The sequence below is a fragment of the Ursus maritimus genome, unplaced genomic scaffold, assembly GCF_017311325.1.
Source record: "Ursus maritimus isolate PB19 unplaced genomic scaffold, ASM1731132v1 scaffold_13, whole genome shotgun sequence".
NCBI classification, from domain to species: domain Eukaryota; kingdom Metazoa; phylum Chordata; class Mammalia; order Carnivora; family Ursidae; genus Ursus; species Ursus maritimus.
Window position 1 is genome coordinate 22,971,898 of NW_024423675.1, and position 18,654 is coordinate 22,990,551.

General features: G+C 38.4%; 2 pseudogenes; both read right to left on the reverse strand.

Moving 5' to 3' along the window:
- Positions 1 to 3,845: 3,845 nt before the first annotated feature.
- Positions 3,846 to 5,036, reverse strand: LOC103677016 (annotated as a pseudogene).
- A 1,592-nt stretch (positions 5,037 to 6,628) lies between these two features.
- Positions 6,629 to 18,654, reverse strand: part of LOC121102311 — a 76,992-nt pseudogene continuing 64,966 nt past the window's right edge.

The window sequence follows — 18,654 nt, forward strand, 5'->3', positions numbered from 1 at the left end:
CAGGTTAGTAGAGCCTAAAGTTCATTACCTAATGAGTTTGTTGCTTTTATTGACAACATTGCCATGCCTGAGTTACTGCCCTCTGCTCCACATCAAGTCTGCCCAGCTGGAGGCAAAGCCGCAGGTTTTCCTGGCCAGCCACGCCCTTGTAAAATTACCATGTCAACTGATTGGGGGTGTTTTTGGGGGGAGGTGTGTGTGTGTGTGTGTGTGTGTGTGTGTGTGTGTGTGTAGGAAGCATGTAAGGGAAAGAAGGCTGCAGGCAGACTCCCACTGTTCTTACACAAAACATTGTCATATTTCTCATATAAATGTGCTCAATTTTGTTGTTTGTTATTGGTCAACTTTTTACAGCCCTAAAATGTTTGTTTTCGTGATTTTGTCCAGTTTTATACTTATTTTTTGGAGAGAGGATTCTCTGATATCTTCATGCTGTCACATCTAGAAAGCCAAACTTTCTGTTTTACAAAGACAATGCTTCTTATGAAAAAGTTAAATAATACATAGAGAAATAAAGAATAAATCAATTCCTCTGTGTTTCAACTACAACTGTTATTAACCCCAACTACTATTAACCTCAATCTGACTGACCTTTCATGCTCTCTTCATGTATCACCATACAATTTTATATTAAGAGGAGCACACATCACAGAATGTTTTACAACCTGCTTGCTTTCACCAAGGTAGTGGGTATTCCAGTGTCAGTGTGAATAGATTTACATCAGCCATTTTAATGCCTGCACAGGAGTCCATTTTATGACATGGTTGTTCTAAAATTTATTACCCTGTGTCTTATTTGAGGAATTTTAAGATGGTTTCCTTTTTTTTTTTTATTCGATCAACAATGTGATAAATGTACATTTTAGCATGCTTGTTTAGGTATCTTCCCTAGCATAAATTTCTACAGGAAATATTACATTTTCAGGGTATGGTCATTCTGATTTGGGGAATGTTTTGTCATATCGTACAATTTACAGCCCTTCCATCAATGCATATGGGTAGCTATTTCTTCATATTTTCATAAGATCTGAGCATTATTCACTACTTTCAGGTTTCCCAGACCAATAACTGGCATTGATAATCCCTAATTTTGCTTTAGTTTACTTAATTACTATTGCTTTCAGACATGTTTTCTTATTTCTATTGAATATTTGTATCTTTTTTTCTGTGTGAATTTCCCATTTTATTCTTGGCCCATTTTTTCCTATTGTTTTTTGTTTGTTAAGTTCTTTGTCATTTACAGTATTCTCTTTCATGCTATCTCCATTATAAATCCATTTCCTATTTCATGACTGCTGCTTCATAACATATACTTCCTTTCACTGGACTTTTACTTAAAAATATATTTTTTAAAGATTTTATTTATTTATTTGACACAGAGAGAGGCAGCAAGAGAGGGAACACAAGCAGGGGGAGTGGGAAAGGGAGAAGCAGGTTTCCCGCTGAGCAGGGAGCCAGATGTGGGGCCTGATCCTAGGACCCTGGGATCACGCCCTGATCTGAAGTCAGATGCTTAATGACTGAGCCACCCAGGCGCCCCTTACTTAAAAATATTTTCTTTTTGTGGGGCACCTGGGTGGCTCAGTTGGTTGAGCATGTGGCTCTTGGTTTCAGCTCAGGCTGTGATCTCGTGAGTGGTGAGATCCAGCCCTGTGTGGGGCTCCGTGCTTCGTGGAGAGTCTCCTTGAGGTTCTCTCTCTCCATCTGTCCCCCTCCCCCACTCTCTCTCACTCTCAAATAAGTAGATAAATCTTTAAAAATTATTTTTATAGCAGGGCACAGGTTATGGGGTCAGAATGCTAAGGTTCCTGTTCTAGCTTGTCTCCTTAGAAGCTATAGGACTATAGATAATGAGTAACTCTATGCTTCAGTTTCCTCAGATGTAAAGTGTGAGTAATGCTAACAATGATCTCATAGAAATTGTGTGAATGTCAAGTGTTATAATAATTGTAAAACCCTCAGAATATTAATTGTAAGTCTTAAAGGAGACTTAGCTTATTTTTACATAATAAAAATTTATAATATTTTTTTTGACTTTCTGGTTTTCACAGCCAGCCTTACCCTACGATTTTGTGATCTAAATGTGCTTGGTCATTCTATTTACTTACACCATATATCAGTAGTTCTACGGGATTAATACTTATATAATTACACGTTCAATCTGTCTGCATTCATTCTGGTGAGTGAGATGTACATTCAAACGTTAACTTTTTTCCAAATGGCTCATTTTGTGTGTGATCCGTTTAAGTAAACAATTACCAGATAACTTAGTAGTTTGTTGCACAGTATACTTTATCTTAGTAATTTGAAATGACTTCTTTATCTTAGATTGAATTCCCACGTATAGTTGAGCCTAACTCTAGACTCTCTCTTTTGTTTTTTTTTTTGTTTTTTTTTTGTTTTTTTAGATTTTATTTATTTATTTGACAGAGATAGAGACAGCCAGCGAGAGAGGGAACACATGCAAGGGGAGTGGGAGAGAAGCAGGCTCATAGCAGAGGAGCCTGATGTGGGGCTCGATCCCATAACACCAGGATCATGCCCTGAGCCGAAGGCAGACGCTTAACCACTGTGCCACCCAGGCGCCCCTCTCTCTTTCGTTCTAATTACGTCTGTCTACTTCTGCATTGAGATCATACTCCTGACGTTTAATTACTGAAACAATTTTAATACATTTATGTCCATGTGATCTTGTTTTCTCATTTGTAAAATTGTGAAAATAATTGTACCTATCTCAGAGAGTTGTTTGAAAATTAATATATGTTATGTATAACAGTTGTTAGGCACTTGTAAATTTTTTTAGTACATGTTAGCAGTTGTTATCATCTTTATTCTGGAAGAATAGTTTTATGTCTAGACTGACAGGTTATTACAATAAGACCCTCCAGTGAGTCACACCTCCCGATGTTCATGCCCTTTTGCAATGTGAATTTCTCAGTCCTCGTCAAGAGGTGGAATCTATCTTCCCACCTCTGGATCTGGGTGGGCCTGTGCTTTGACTTGACCAGTAGAATGGTAGAAGCGACTTTATGTGATTTGTATGCCTGGGCCCAGGGGGCTTTAAGAGACCTGCTTTTACCCTATAGGAATTTTTGGATATCTTGCTGAATAGGAAAATTGAGGCACCTTGGGTGGCCGTCCTGGATAACCAGTGGACACACGAGTAAAGCCATTTTGGGCCATCCATTCCCAGAAGAGATCTCAATGCCAGCAGCTGCATGAGTGACTCCAGGAGAGATGAGTAGAAAAGCTGTCCAATGGAGGGCAGCCCAAATTGCAGAATTACGAACAAGTAAATGTTGTCTTAAGCCTCAGTTTTAATTCCTTTGAAATGCCACAGTAGAAAACGGATACACAGACTTTAATTTCCTATTTTATTTTCAATGATTTTTTTTAAAAATGAAAATACAAAATATTTTTAATTGGATTTGAAAATGTTTCTTGCATTCTGTGTGTGGTAAAAAAAAATGAAACATACATGTATTTAGCACAAACTTGTGAAATACACTGAGCATAACTGGGTAGGAAGCAGTCTCTGCCGCTCGCCGTCCTCTGAGAACGGAGTCAGGAAGCCCTACTGGGATGAAGTATTTCCTGCAGCAACGGGCACCGCGCAGCATTCAATTCTCTCCTTTCAGTATTGGTGGCAACTCGCCATTGTTTTTCAGTTCCTTAGCAATATCCAGACCCCCAACAAGCTCCCCTTTGACAGACAGCTGAGGGCACAGGGGCCAATTCGAGTAAGTTTTAACCCCTGCCGAACTTCTTCAGCCTTTAGTACATGAGTGTGTATCTAGACCAGCATAGAAAAACTCAGGAGAATTTTTATAACTTAAATTTGTATATCACGTTTCATATTCAACACCTGTGCCATTTCCCATTTCCAGAATTCGTTTACTGAACCCACATTTTGCTTCCTGTTTGTTTCCTTCCATAAAGAGCATCACAGAGCTTTATTTGTCGGTACTTCGAGCCTTCCCTAGGATTTGGGGCTTTTGGGGCAAACTGTATCTAGCTTGTCAGATACTTACAGCTCCTTAATTCTGTCATGTCAAGTCCTCCTACGAGCTCTCAGGAAACACAGAGCTGGAGAGAGGTGGGAAGTTGGGATAGGTTTTGAGGCCCTGAAACTTCATCATCTGGGAAGATATCAAAACTGCCAAACTGAATATTATGTTTGTTGAGAATTTCTACCATCTCCTTGCTGAAACCGCAGTGGGGCTCTGTGAGGAGTTCCTTTCCTAAACAACGTGCAAGGGGCCGCAGGAGTTCATTTCCTCCCGCGAAGGTTGGGATCTTTTTTAGGGCGCTTGTTACCCCTCGGTGGGAAGGAGACCCATGTCGCTGAGCTGTTTTGGTCAACGTGGGCATGTGCACCACCTAAGAGGTCATTTTTCTGAGAAATCTTGAAAAACAGGAGGGAAGGAACAGAACTAATTTCACATTTTTCAGATACTTAAGTGTGGTGTCTAAATGTGGAGTCTGTCTTGATAGGATGGGGACCCTAAATGGGAGGTGATGATTGAGTGGGGGCTGGTGGCTTGGGCATGAAGGGATTCACTGGAGGCAGAAAAAAAAGAAGAGAGAAGTTTGTTGACTACACTGCAAGGGAACCGTAAAGCAGGAAGCTGAGGAGGTATGGGACATATGGAATTCTCCCATTTTTGGTGACTATCCCTGGTTGGAAGTAGCCCATTGGTCAGTTAGGGCCTATGATATCTTGAGGCGGGTCCCCTGATGGGCCTGTGTTCAGCCAGGGTCGCTGTGAGCCCTTTCTGCCTTCCATTGCTCAAGCCTGTTTCCTGAAAGCAGCCTCTACATGAAGGAACAGCTTCAGCTTCCAACTTCACAAACGAAACTTGAGGGCGTTCTCCGGCTAACTCTACTATCATGTCATTCATCTGAGCGCACTGTGCAGCCCATGGTGCCCAAACATGGACCTCAAGGAGGGACTTGGCTCTGAGGAGCAGCGGTTCCTCAAACGGCAGGACTCGGCCAAGTTCCTTCTGGGCCTCTCCCACCTCCACCGCACCCATGGCCCTGCCCATGCAAGACAGGGACACTTGAGTCTAAAGTTAAATGTTAAAGTTAATCTAAATATGGATTACTTCCATATCTCATTAACAAGAATTTTGCGTTCTTTAAGAACATTCTACTCTCTATCCTGTAATTCGGGTTTGAATCTCTAATCATCATTCTGGGAACACATATGTCTACGAAAATATAGAAAAAGGTGAAAACCCACAATAATAGCTACAGTAAAAATTGACAAGTTATTAGATTATTGGTGGGCATTTCTTTCCCTACAAATTAGATAGAGGACAGTGCTATATTTAGAACACACAAGGGCTCACCTGCGCTTCATCCCAGACATTCTGCTCCTCTGAAACTAAAAGATGGTCTTATCCTTCTCCAAGGTCTACTGTCAGCCCTTAGACACATTCGGCTCCACCATCTAGAAACCTGGTATCAGTACCAAATAAATCACGTTATTCTGCACAAAAGTTTGTCAGTTTTTATTCATAATATAAATGTAGGTTGATTACACAAGACAAATGCAAACCTCTGCCACTTTAGGACAGATACCAGAATAAAATATGATAATAGCATGTGTGTGTGTGTGTATTTCTGTCTGTGTATGTAAGCATTTTTAGTACATGAGTGTGTATCTAGACCAGCATAGAAAAACTCAGGAGAATTTTTATAACTTAAATTTGTATATCATTTTAGTTTGCAAAGTGTATTAACATCAATCATCTCATTTTACATTTTCCTACCTCACATGTGTTTGACATAGAAAGAGCAGGAAGTAGTTGCCTCCCTCTATGGAGAAACGACTGCGAACAAAGAGGCTAAGTAACATGTCCCAGGTTACAGAGTAAAGGAGGAGCACAGGTGGGACACCTGAATTCCCGACAAGTGCCCTTTACCCAGCGCCGTGCTGGTCCTACAGATAGAAAATATATTTTCATGATGAACGGATACTCCTCTCTTTCCTTTTTTTCTTTCTTTCTTTCTTCCTTTCTTTTTTCTTTTTGAAGTATATTTCTTCAAGAAACATGTTCAGCATAACCTGGGTAGCATTATAAAGGAATACATAAGGATTAAATTTGATTAGTATATAACATATATACTAATATTATTATAGCATATATACTAATAGATATTATTATTCTGAGTACTGATACCCATTAAAAATAAGGTTCCAGAATGTCATTGGCTTATGCAGTTTTGAGAAAGAGTTCTGTAATAGCATACTGCACCTTTCCCTACAATACACACACACACACACACACACACACACACACACTATACAGTGCATCAACAATTAATAATAAATAGTAAATAAATAAGTAATCAACCAACCAGATATTTATCTAATTTGGTCTAAAGCAAAACTAGCAGAATTTGTGTTGCCCCTACTCATGATTCTATTTTTTTTCACGGAAAAGCTTTTGGATTTTATTTGATAATTTAAATGCTTTTTTGAAAATGTTGGTAAACGCAATCTGTACTTGGAGCTGAATGACAGACATGCTTTTAACATAAGATGTTCATCCTAGAATGTGATTTTTTCCAGAAAACATTCAATACTAGGCCTCTTTGCCGCAGTTGGTTTCCACGGGAGGCCCTGAGAGACTAGTTTTTTACAAACGGGTTGTTAGTACTTCCTGTGAAGTTCATAAAGCGTCTTTCCCTTTCCTCAGTCATCCAGGATCAGTCAAAGGGCTCAAGGTTTCTGCAGAAGCTGTGAGCCACGGTCGCCTCTTCCTTGCTCATCTGGCACTGCCTCCAGTCAGACTGGTCAGGATTCTTAAGAATGGCTTCGCTGGCCAGGATCTTCCTTTTTCACCGCAAGGGGATTTTTTTTTTTTTTTAATTTTGTGGGAAAACTTCTTTCCTCTGTCAATTTCAACATAAGAATACGTTGCTCCTGGCTGTGCAATGGGCTTGATATCAGAGCGCTCTGGATTTCCATCAGCTAGCTCTATCTGCTGGTCCTGTGCCTGGGAAACAAAGGCATCTTTAATGTCATTAGCAGAGCAGTGTCTGAGTGACACAAAAATGACCTGTAGCTGGAGGTGATAGCTCTTATAATTTCTCTAAAATAGAACACTTCGTTTCCCTTGACTCTTGCAGAACCGTCTCAGTGTAGGCTTAGACTTCTTCACTTCCTCCACCATCTTGCCGAAAGCTCCACCACTGACTGGTAGTGTCTGATGGGCAGGGTGTGGACATGGTCATCAGATAAGCCTCCTTTGACCAGGGAAAGGTAGCCATGTGTGTCAGTGTTGACCACCAAACGCTTTTCCACTTTTGGACTGGCAAGGCAAAAGCAACAAGGTTCTGGAGGCTAAGGAAGTTTGGAGGCTGCTTTGGGTGAAGAGATGATTCTTCCTGAGATGAATGCTCTCCTTCTCTGCTTCAATCTACCTACCCCCTTAGCCATCTCAGAGGATAACAGAGTAGTTACAGATGATTAAAGTGATAAAAATGTACAGATAGCCTTTAGAAGATCATTGGTCACATGAGCAGGAATGATTTCATCTTCTGTGTGTGGGTTGGATATAAATCACCTATTTAATTTTAACCATCATTATTGTGAGCCAGCTTTGTGGAAGTGGGAGAGAGCCATCTGCTCAGAAAGGTGATTATGAATAGCACATAATGAAGCCTCATCAGACCAGCACTGACTGGGGCAGAATTACACGGTGACCAAGACAGAGCTTAGAGAACAGGAAACTGGGCTTTGAATAGGAATTCTCCCACTTATTACCACGGTCACCGCAGATAGTTAGTCCTCCCTTTATCTGCAAAATGACAACAGTAGTATCTACTTCATAGAGTATTTGTGAGGATTAAATAAGAGCACACGGATAGCCCTGTGCATGGCATAGCATCTATATTCAATATGTGTTACAGGAAATTTGCCAAGAACTTCATAAAGTAAGATTTCCTACTGATTCAAGAACTCATAGATATTTTAAAAACATTTCTGAGACTTTTGTTTTTTGTCATAAAACTTTATATAAACACTAATCTTGTAAATATTTCTGTCTGTTACAACGTTACTAATAGTCACTATAGAACTTTCTAACCCTACATTTCTTACTTTTTTCCTAGTTCTTACTTTCTAGATTTCCTGCCAAATTTCCCCAAATCATGATTACTTCACTCTGAGAAAAGATTAATTTGTTACTCTTTTGTTCAGTGTCTTAGGGTCCTGATTCTCACAAACTTGTTTTTCCACACCCCTTTACCAGTTGTGTTCTGGATAGGTACGGCTAATGGGAGATAATTAAAATAAGATAAGATAAAATAAAATAAAATAAAATAAAATAAAATAAAATAAAATAAAATACAATGGAGGACAATGGGAGAGAAGCCAGGTTACTTCATTGCCTTCTTTCTTGCCTTTGGCCTGCGTTTTTAGCATAGACTGAGTCTCCATAATTTCATCTCATTCTAGCAGACCTTCTCTCTGTGGCCACAATTTCTGTTGAGCCGATCTTTGCCATGATCCCAGTTCCCAGCTGGGCCTTGCTTCCGTAAGTGGCTGTTCCCGTGTGATCCCAGCTTCTGTCTGCACATTCTGGATTCTCAAGCTTTGGCAACATGATCATCTCCGTTGTCTCTCCAACTTTAGAATAACTTTTGACTGACACTAACCCTGGGTGTTGATGTGAAACACTGGGTGTCCTCACCATTCTCTGATTGCCTTGTAGCTCTTCCTCTTCCTTTGTAACTAGTGGTCTGTGTTAATGTCCCCTCCTAAACTATTTCTTCTGGGTTCTCCTTCTGTTTAGACCTGACAGATTCAATTATGATAATGCCACAACTGTTTTCTAAGCAACTGACCGAGTGTAGACATTTGATTTTTTGATCATTTTTTGTAGAATTTGATTGAATTCCAGAGGATGTTTTAAAAACATAAGTACAGAACTATGAATCATTTTTTTGAGAAAGTTAAAAAAATTCCTGCTCCAGACTTTGACTACTAATTTTATTAGCAAATCGCTAGACAGTAGAAATTCTGTGCCCAAGATCCATAGGTGAAAAAAAAAATGCAATTAATTCCAAAACATGGGCACATCCCCCGAAAAAGAAGAAAAGGCTATTTTCATCATTTCTTCCCATTAGTATTATAGCTCTTGATATTTTGGAATTTGAAGTAGAAATAATTTAATTAGTTCCAAGTTTATCCTAAATTAAAGAGCTTGCAATTCTAAACTAAACCTCAAAATTTAGGTATCGAGTTTTTTCCTGTACCTTTCATACAAATGAAAGTACCCACAAACTGAATAAACAGAAGAAAAAATACTAATCAAATACTACCAAAAAATTGTGACTAATATCAGAAAATAAATGTTCTGCTTAATTACAGAGAATATCATAAAGTCAGCCTGATATTTCCAACTCATTGCTTAAGTCAATGCAAAAGAATTAAACTTATGACTTCCTTCAACTTTGTAGATCATTTGTAATTCAAGGGGAAAATGTCTGCCCAAAATAAAAAAGGTGGATTGAATTATGAAGTTTAAGAAAATCATATTAACTTAACATCTCAAGGAAAACACAACCAGATTCTTTCAGGCAACCAGAGAGCTATATACATAAGCTTTCATCTTTGGGCAGATGGGTTGCATTCACAAGGAAAGAGAACATAGTACAACCAGTGTGTCCTGAGACATATACCTTTTTAAAATTGTCTAAGTTGGCTCTTTTCTATTTCCCATGATCATGGGGGAAAATACAAATAAGTCAGCGTTACAGAACTTATCTAAAGTTGTGGAATATCTGCTCTGATGGATTTATGTGACCAGTGTTAATATAAATAAATAAATTTATTAAATTGACCATTTTAGGTAAGCGTACACTGAGGTAAATTAAGAATTACCTGAGTTGGTGCAGCAGGCGCTGAGCAAATGTTATTGACCTTGAAAACAGCACAATTTGCCAACAATAATAAAGCTCCAATTAAAAAAAATGGTTATTCAGAAAGGAAACCAACATTAACGAGACCATTTCTTAAAACTGTCTCTCAAAGTAATAACCCATAAAAACAAGTCAATCAGGAAAAATGTAGTGTTTTAATGGCACATAAAGAGTGTGTAAAAGAAGAAACTAGGTCCAGGACTTAGCTGTGGATTCCATTGTTATAAAAATGTAATACAGTAATGAAAAAATATGTTTAAAGGTTGATGCAATTATAAAAGAAACTGGGAAACGTCATATGACAAGGGGTAGATTAATATAATATTTATTTTTTAAATTAATAGACCATTTTTTAGCAGTTTTACTTTACAGAAAATTAAGCAGGAAATATGGAGAATTCCCACATACCCATTCTCTCCTGAGTGTAGTTTTCCTTATTATTAAGTCTTGCATTAGTGTGAACATTTGCTGTAATTGATGAGCCCATATTGATACATTATTATTAACTGAAGTTCATAGTTTATATTAGAGGTCACTCTCTGTGCTGTGTATCCTATGGGTTTTGGCAAATGTGTAAATGTATTGTATGTATCATACAGAATAATTTCACTGCTCTAAAAATCCCCTGTGTTCTACCTATTCATCCCTCCCTCTGCCTCTTCCAATCTCCGGCAACCACTGATTTTTTACTGTCTTCATAGTTTCACCTTTCCCATAAATGTCCTATAGTGGGAATTATACAATAGGTAGCCTTCTCAGATTGAATTCTTTCACTTACCAATATGCATTTAAGTTTTCTGCATGTCTTCTCACGGCCTAATACCTCCTTTATTTTGATTGCTGAGAAATATTCCATTGTACGGATATACCACAGCTTCTTTATCCATTCACCTACTGAAGGACATCTTACTTGCATCCAGGTTTTAGCAATTATGAATAAAGCTCTTATAAACATTCATGAACAGATTTTTGTGTAGACATAAGTTATAACTTATTTGGGTGTTTCTGGGATTTTTAATATTTATGACAGTTTTATGAAAACTTTATGCTACAAATTAAAACATTTCAACTAAGTTGACAAATTTCTAGGAAAAAAAAATTATATAAGCAAATTTACCTAAAGAAGAATTGGAAGGTCTCAATTGTCCTATAATTACTAGAAAATTGAATCAATAGTCAAAAGTATTTCCACTACAGAAATTCCAAACGCAGAGTCTCTATCAACAAGTTCAAATTGCTGTTCAAGTAACAAATTTTTGCACTCTTAATCATACTTTTCAGGGCACTAAAATTATTTATGATGCTCATGTAATTTTAATCCCAAAGTGCAACAAAGATAGTAAAGAAAGAAAAACATGAGCAAAATTTATTTATGAAACATTGATGCAAAAATCATAAACAATACGCTAGCAAAAAGAATTTAGAACATATATGAAGTACAAATGGTATAATCCATGTGACAAAGTTGATTTTACTTTAGGAAGATAAAGTATTAATATGGACAAGTTAATTGATACAATTTGCCATATTATAAAGTTAAAGATCATAAAATACCTCAACAATTGCAAAAGTGGCACTTATTAAAATATAATGTCCATTGATGTTGATGTTCTTGACAAATTAGAAACAGAGGGGAACTTCCTTAATGTGACAGAAAATCAGCAGTAAACTTTATATACAGTGAGAACACATTGAAGGTTCTACTTCTGAATTCAGGAAGAATACCAAGATTCCAAGCAATACCTCTTTTATCTAATATTTTACCAGTTTTTCTAACTGGTGCAGCATGACAAGAAAAAGAAATAAGGATTAGAAAGAATAAAGAAATAAAACTTAATTTAAAAATCATATAATTGTGTATAAGGAATAACAAAACCACCTATAAATAAAGCATTCAAATTAGCAAAAGAGTAAGGGAAAGGTGCCAAATAAAACTCTGCATAGTAAAATAAATTGTGTTCCTAAATAACAGGAATAAATAGTAAGAATACAAACAAAAAAGTTGGAAGATAACATTTATAATAACCCCAAGCATACAAATTACATGAAAACATATCTGACAGAATATGTTCAAGAACCCTGTGAGAAACATCTTAAAATTTATTGAAAGACATTAAACAATACCTAAATGAATTGAAAGATAAATTATATTAATTGATTTTACCCCCAAACGATTCTAGTCAAAATCACAGCATTTTCTTTCCATAGAAAGTAACAAGCTGATTCTTAAATTTATATGTAAATTCAAGAGGGTGCCTATAACTAGACAGTCTTGAAATAGAAGAATCAGTGCAAATACTTGCTTTATTAGGTATTAAGACTTATTATGGAACTATGATAATTATGGTAATGTGGTATGGATACAGAGATAGACTAATGAAATAAAACGGAGAGCCCGAGGCAGGTGTATAGGTATACAGACATATATGAGACAGAGGGCATGGAAGATTAGTGGGGGATGAACGAACTCTTCCATAAATACTGCTCAGATCAAAAGTATCCAAATGAACAGCAAATGCTACTTTACATCGCACATAAAGTCAAGTCTGGGTTGATTAAAGACCTAAATGTGAAAAACACAGTTATCAACACAGGACAATATCCTCATGATGTCAGGGTAGCAAATGATCTATATCTGTTGACTTCAGTTGGAGCATAAAGTATGAAAACATATTTAATAGTAGCCAACCAATAATATTCATAGAATTGAATATGTCCTTCTTTTATATTTTCATACATAGCTATTATGGTGCATACTTTAGCATCTTTTATTAAGAAAACATAAAGTACTTCAAATGTAAAACAGCATAACACCAATATTTACTCAGCACTGCACAGTGAGAAATACAAAATTTGCATAAAGGCCATTTTATATGCATTGTAGTAAACTTTGAGTATAGGAATACCTAATAGACTTTAAAGATTCTTTGCCATTTACTTAATATAACTGTTTCTATTTTCTTATTCAAATAATATTACAAGGTGACAATTTACTTCTAAATATAAAAATAAGAATATGAGAGAAGAAAGATAATAAAATTTCCAGTATGTGTATGTGTGCCTTTGAGAATTATTTTTCTATTTTGCTTCATCAAATGGGATTTGGCTTAAAGACTACCTTGACTTCCAAAAAAGCTACTAAAGCTCGAGTTATTTCTTCCAATGTAATGCTTTCTCTTCATAAAATGTTGGATTCTATAGCAAAAATTTTAGAGACAATTATTTGTATAATCTGTTCAGTTTAATAATGTAAAAGTTGCATTCTTAAGAAATTGTGTGTTATCAAAAACAATCGTTTATTCGGGAAAGGGGGATAAGGACTAATGACTTTCAATCCTACAATAATGAAGTAATTTTTTTACTCGAGGAATTTCAACAATAATAGTGTTTTTCAAGCTGTTATGTACTGAATGTTTCTGTTCCCCCCAAAATTCACACACTGAAGCCTTATTCCCCAAATCCCCAACCCTTATTCCCCTTATTCCCCAAGCCAAATTCCCCAAAACCCCCAATCTCACATTGGGGGATGAGGGGATAACAGTTAAATGAGGTCGTGAGGGTGGGGCCCTCATTTTATAGTCCTTATGCCTTCCTAAGAAGAGGAGACACCGGGCATGCGAGGACACAAAGAATAGGCGATCCTCTGCAAGCTAGGAAAAGTTCTCACCAGGAACCAATTAGCTGGCACCTTGACTTTGGACTTCTCAGCCTCCAGAACTGTGAGAAAATAAATTTCTGTTGGTTAAGCCACCCAGTCTATGGGGTTTTGTTATGACAGCCCAAATTACTAATACAAGACCTAAACATGAGTAGCTATAAAGCCTCTCTGCCCAAATGTATCATTTATGACACCTGGCATTTATTTGTTCCATAATAATAGCCTTTCCTTTCTGTCACCATTCGTAAAATAATTGGCAGAGTTTCTTACAAACAGTATCTATCTCATCCTTATTTTTTCAATCAGCTTTTGTCATTTAATGAATCATCCATTTAAATGACATGAATCATGTCATTTAATGAATTAAAACATCCATCTATTTTACTCACAATCTTGCGGGTCAGCATGCAGATCTCAGCTGGGGAGTTCTATTCTTCTAGTTCTTCTGGTCTTAGCTGGGATTCCCCATGTGTTGGCAGCCACCTGAACGTCTGCCAGGCAGATCTCTCTCTGGAGGGTAGCTTGTCATCAGCTGGGACAACAAAAGTGATGGGGCTGTGTGTCTCTCACCCTCTGGCAGCCTAGCCTGGACCGACTGATGGCAACTCCAGGGTTGCAAGATGCCAAATCAGTCACAAGGTCAGAACTTGAACTCTGCTCCTTCCACCCCAGTCTGTTGGCCAAATTAAGTCAAAAGACTAGACCAGATTGAAGGGACAGGGAAAAAGAGCAGAGCATTGTGACCGTTTTTGCAATCTACCATAGTTAAACAATGCCTGTGGATATTCAAGTAGCATAGCTGTGTTTCTTTTTTTTTCCTATTTCATTGCTTTTATTTTTATTTTTTTAATTTAATAATATTTTTTTATTATATTATGTTAGTCACCATACAGTAAATCCCTAGTTTTCGATGTAGTGTTCCATGATTCATTATTTGCGTATAATACCCAGTGCACCATGCAATACGTGCCCTCCTTACTACCCATCACCGGCCTATCCCAATCCCCCACCTCCCTCCCCTCTGAAGCCCTCAGTTTGTTTCCCAGAGTCCTGTATTTCTGAGCCGGTAATGGTGCTCTGTATATCCCCACTGCCGTGGCAGAGATAACCAACAGTAATGGCAATGAGCATTGTCTTTTGAACTAGCTGATGGCATGACAGTCTACTCAAGTTACAAAAATCTTCCATAAACATAAAACCTTAACTTCTGGGGGCGCCTGGGTGGTGCAGTCATTAAGCGTCTGCCTTCGGCTCAGGGCGTGATCCCGACATTATGGAATCAAGCCCCACATCAGGCTCCTCTGCTATGAGCCTGCTTCTTCCTCTCCCACTCCCCCTGCTTGTGTTCCCTCTCTCGCTGGCTATCTCTATCTCTGTTAAATAAATAAATAAAATCTTTAAACAAACAAACAAACAAAAAAACCTTAACTTCTGGGGTTTGGTAGTCCTTTCTATTCCTTTGTGACTTAACCCTATCCATACCTGAAGCTCAGAGGAAATCAGCTTGTCTTTTAAATCTATGTACCATTATTTTCCTTGTTACATGAAGTGGTCTCTTAAATAGGGTGACCTAGGTTAGTGAGAATTTCCAGAAATCTTCCATAATCAGCACAATAGAAGTGTAAGTTTTGAGGCTGAAACAATCAAGCAGTGTAATTTTTCCTCCCAACTGTTCTGCAAATGTCTGTGTGGCTGGTTTTTTCACTGCCCTTGGATGAAATCTCAAAGAAGCTCTTAGATAATAAAAGCCCTGTAGGTTTTTTGACCTCTAAAACAGTTTTAGAGCAATAATTGGCATGTTCAGTCCCAAGTAGTAGAAACTCCAAATTTCATTCTAGGTTAAATCTTCTATCCTTGTATTAATTGGGACAGATCCAGTTGTGCTGTGGTAATAGACAAACCCAACACAAATTCTGGCGTTTTGTTTGTTTGGTTTTTGTTTGTTTGTGTGTTTGTTTGTTTCCCCTAAGTCCTCCCAGGACCAATGCAGTAACTCCTCCTTGCAGTAGCTCAGTAATCAAAGCCATGTCTCTCTTGAGGTGCTGCCATGTTGACAAGGGACCGCCTTGCTGCTGGGAAAGAGGGAACAACAGAGTCACACAGAGGCTTCTCATTGCAATAGTTTGAAAGTGACACATGACATTTCCGGTTCCATTTCTTCAGTTACACATAGTCACAGGCCCCATGTAATTGAAAGGAGCTGGAAAATGTGTCTTTCCTAAACAGAAAAAGGGAGTAGAAGGATGTTGGTGAGTTCCACGGCTGGGTGCCCTACCTCTCTCCCAGCTGGCACCTGCTGAGAGTTGGAAATGTAGAAGACTTCTTTTCTATTTTATTGCCTCCTGTTTCTGCCCCCCCTCCTCTCCCCACACAGATCATAAAAGCAGGGTAAAGATGCCATTGCTCCTCCAAGATGGAACGGAGAAGAGAAGGGAAAGTAAGGGGCAGTAAAGGTTTTACTTTCCTGGCACTGTTGTGAGCTGGTGGAACCCTTGCTGGCTTAGCTAGTGTTCCTACAACGGATTCTTTCTTCTTCTGTGGGCTGCATGGGTTCTTTGGAAGTCTCCTGTTAACTGCAGATTGCTCACTGGTAGTTCTTCGACATTTTCCCACTGACTATTTAAAACTCCCGGTTGTCCACCTACACCTGGGTCTCTACCACACTTCTTGGACAAAGTCACTTTTAGATGACTGAGGTCTGACCAAGGTCACTTCTTCCCAGTTTAGAGGAAAAACACACACATTGAACTTGTTGATAGAAAAGATTCCTGCAATGAAGCCGTGTTCTCAATTACCATTGTTCACTTTACCCACTTGTAGGCTTTTAAATTCTTCAGGCCTGGGCCAGACACCAGTCTTCTGTATCACCCAGGCTTCAAGAAATATAAATAAAGTCTTCTGATTTGTCCTCTTAGTGTCACTGGGTGAACAGGGTGACCCCAGGCTCTGGGGCCTGGACTCAGCCAGACCCAAAAGAGTCACTGAAGATTCTTGGTTGTCATGAGAAGGAATTCAGGACAGACACACAGCACAGTGGATGAGTATCACAAGTGGGAAGGTTTATTCAAGCAAAAAGTACACTCTCAAGATATGATAGAGGTTAGCTAGAAAGAGTGAAAAATGAGAGAGAGAGGTTTCTCTGAGGTTTGGGTTTCTATCTTTTATCTGTAGCTGTTAACTACAGGTGGAATTTTCATTACTTGGAGCAATAAGCAAGGTTTTGTGCTTTTTCTTACTAATTTGATCAGGAGTTTCCTGTCATGGCACCCGCCATCTTGGGCCTGTCTGGCTTGATTGGGCTTCTTGTGGAGTGCTGCTGGGATGGGCCTTGGACCTTGCCTAGCTGGCCGTGACTTCTTCCTTCCTGACCTCCAGGTATCCTGTTAGAACCTAACTGCCTACTCTAACACTAGAATCCCTTTTAATTGGCCTTCATTCTCCCATACTTTTTCTCATATTTCACTGTATTTCATGGTGTATCGTATAGCTATTATAAAAATAAATTGAGTTTTATTGCTCCCTTCTTAAGATTTTCAGCAGCTTCCCATTGCACTTAGAAGAAAATTTAAAGTATTTACCCTGCCCTAAAGGGTTCTGTCTGATTTCGTTCCTGTTTTTCAACCTTACTTTATATCAGTGGTTTCCAAACATTTTGTACATTAGATTCCCAGCTGTGCTCTAAGAAATCCTGATGTCCTGGTTTTACATTTTGCTATTTACATTAGAGTGTCTGAAGGTAGCAGTCAGACATCATAATTTTTTAAAGACACCCATATGATTCCCGTGTGCAGCAAAGCTTGGCAACTACTGTTTTACAGCACTCTCCCCTGCTCACTGTCCTCTCTTTTCACTGGCGTTCTTTACACTTTCTAAAAGTTCGGTGGTATAATAAACAATGTGTACGGTCTTAGTCCTCAGCTCCTGGCAGGGAGCTTCAAAAACCGTTGGAATTTCCTAAGTGATAGGAATGTCTTCATTATGTACTGAGATGAGTCAAGGTGGGCTCCTAGTTAGCTTCAGGAAGGCACTGTTTACTGGAAAGAACAACCACTTGATTAGAAGGTTGGAATTTTGATTGAGCCCAGCGCCAGTGGGCGAAAGGGAGGTTAGAAAATAAGTTCAGTGACTTGGCAAATCAACCATGCCTATGTAATGAAACCCTCTTGGTTTTTTAATTACTTTGATGATGATGATGATTGACAGTAAACTTACTTTTAACTACCAATCAACTGCTTTCTTGGGAAAATCAATATAAACATATATTCTCCCAAATGATGCCAAAAAAGAAAAAAAATACTGAAAAACAAAAAAGCCCTTTTCATTGCATTTATATATTTACTCATGGCAACCTATTGAAAGTTGCCATGCATGGTGATATCTCTACAAGGCAATAGGAATATGGAACTGCTCTCCCAGAGCACTGAAGCCTTCTAGTTTGGCATGCCTACAAGGCCATGTTCCATGTAATGAATTCCCTATCCATTGCCTTACTCTTTTTAAACATTTTTAGATTTTATTTATTTTAAAAAAGTTTTTAAAGATTTTATTTATTTATTAATGGAGAAACAGAGACCTAGAGAGAGAGAGAGAGAGAGAGAGAGAGCATGAGTGGGGTGAGGGGCAGAGGGAGAGGGTGAAGCAGACTCCTGGCTGAGCAGGGAGCCTGATGCAGGGCTCAGTCCCAGGACTCCAGGATCATGACCTGAGCTGAAGGCAGACATTTAACCAACTGAGCCACCCAGGTGCCCCTAAAATTCTTTTTAGAGAGAGAAAGAGAAGAGGGAGAGAGAGGAGGGGTAGGGGCAGAGGGAGAGAGAGAATCCTAAGCAGGTTCCATGCCTAGTGTAGAGCCTGACTCAGGGGCTCAATCTCACGATCCTGATATAATGACCTGAGCAGAAATGAAGAGTCAAATGCTTAACCGACTGAGCCACCCAAGTGCCCCATTTTTCTTTTCCTTTCTTTTTTTTTTTTTTAGAGAGAGAAAGAGAGTATTCTTTTTGAATCACTTATAAGTTTATATTTGTATACTGTGCCTTGATGCTTTTTGGCTCTGTCCC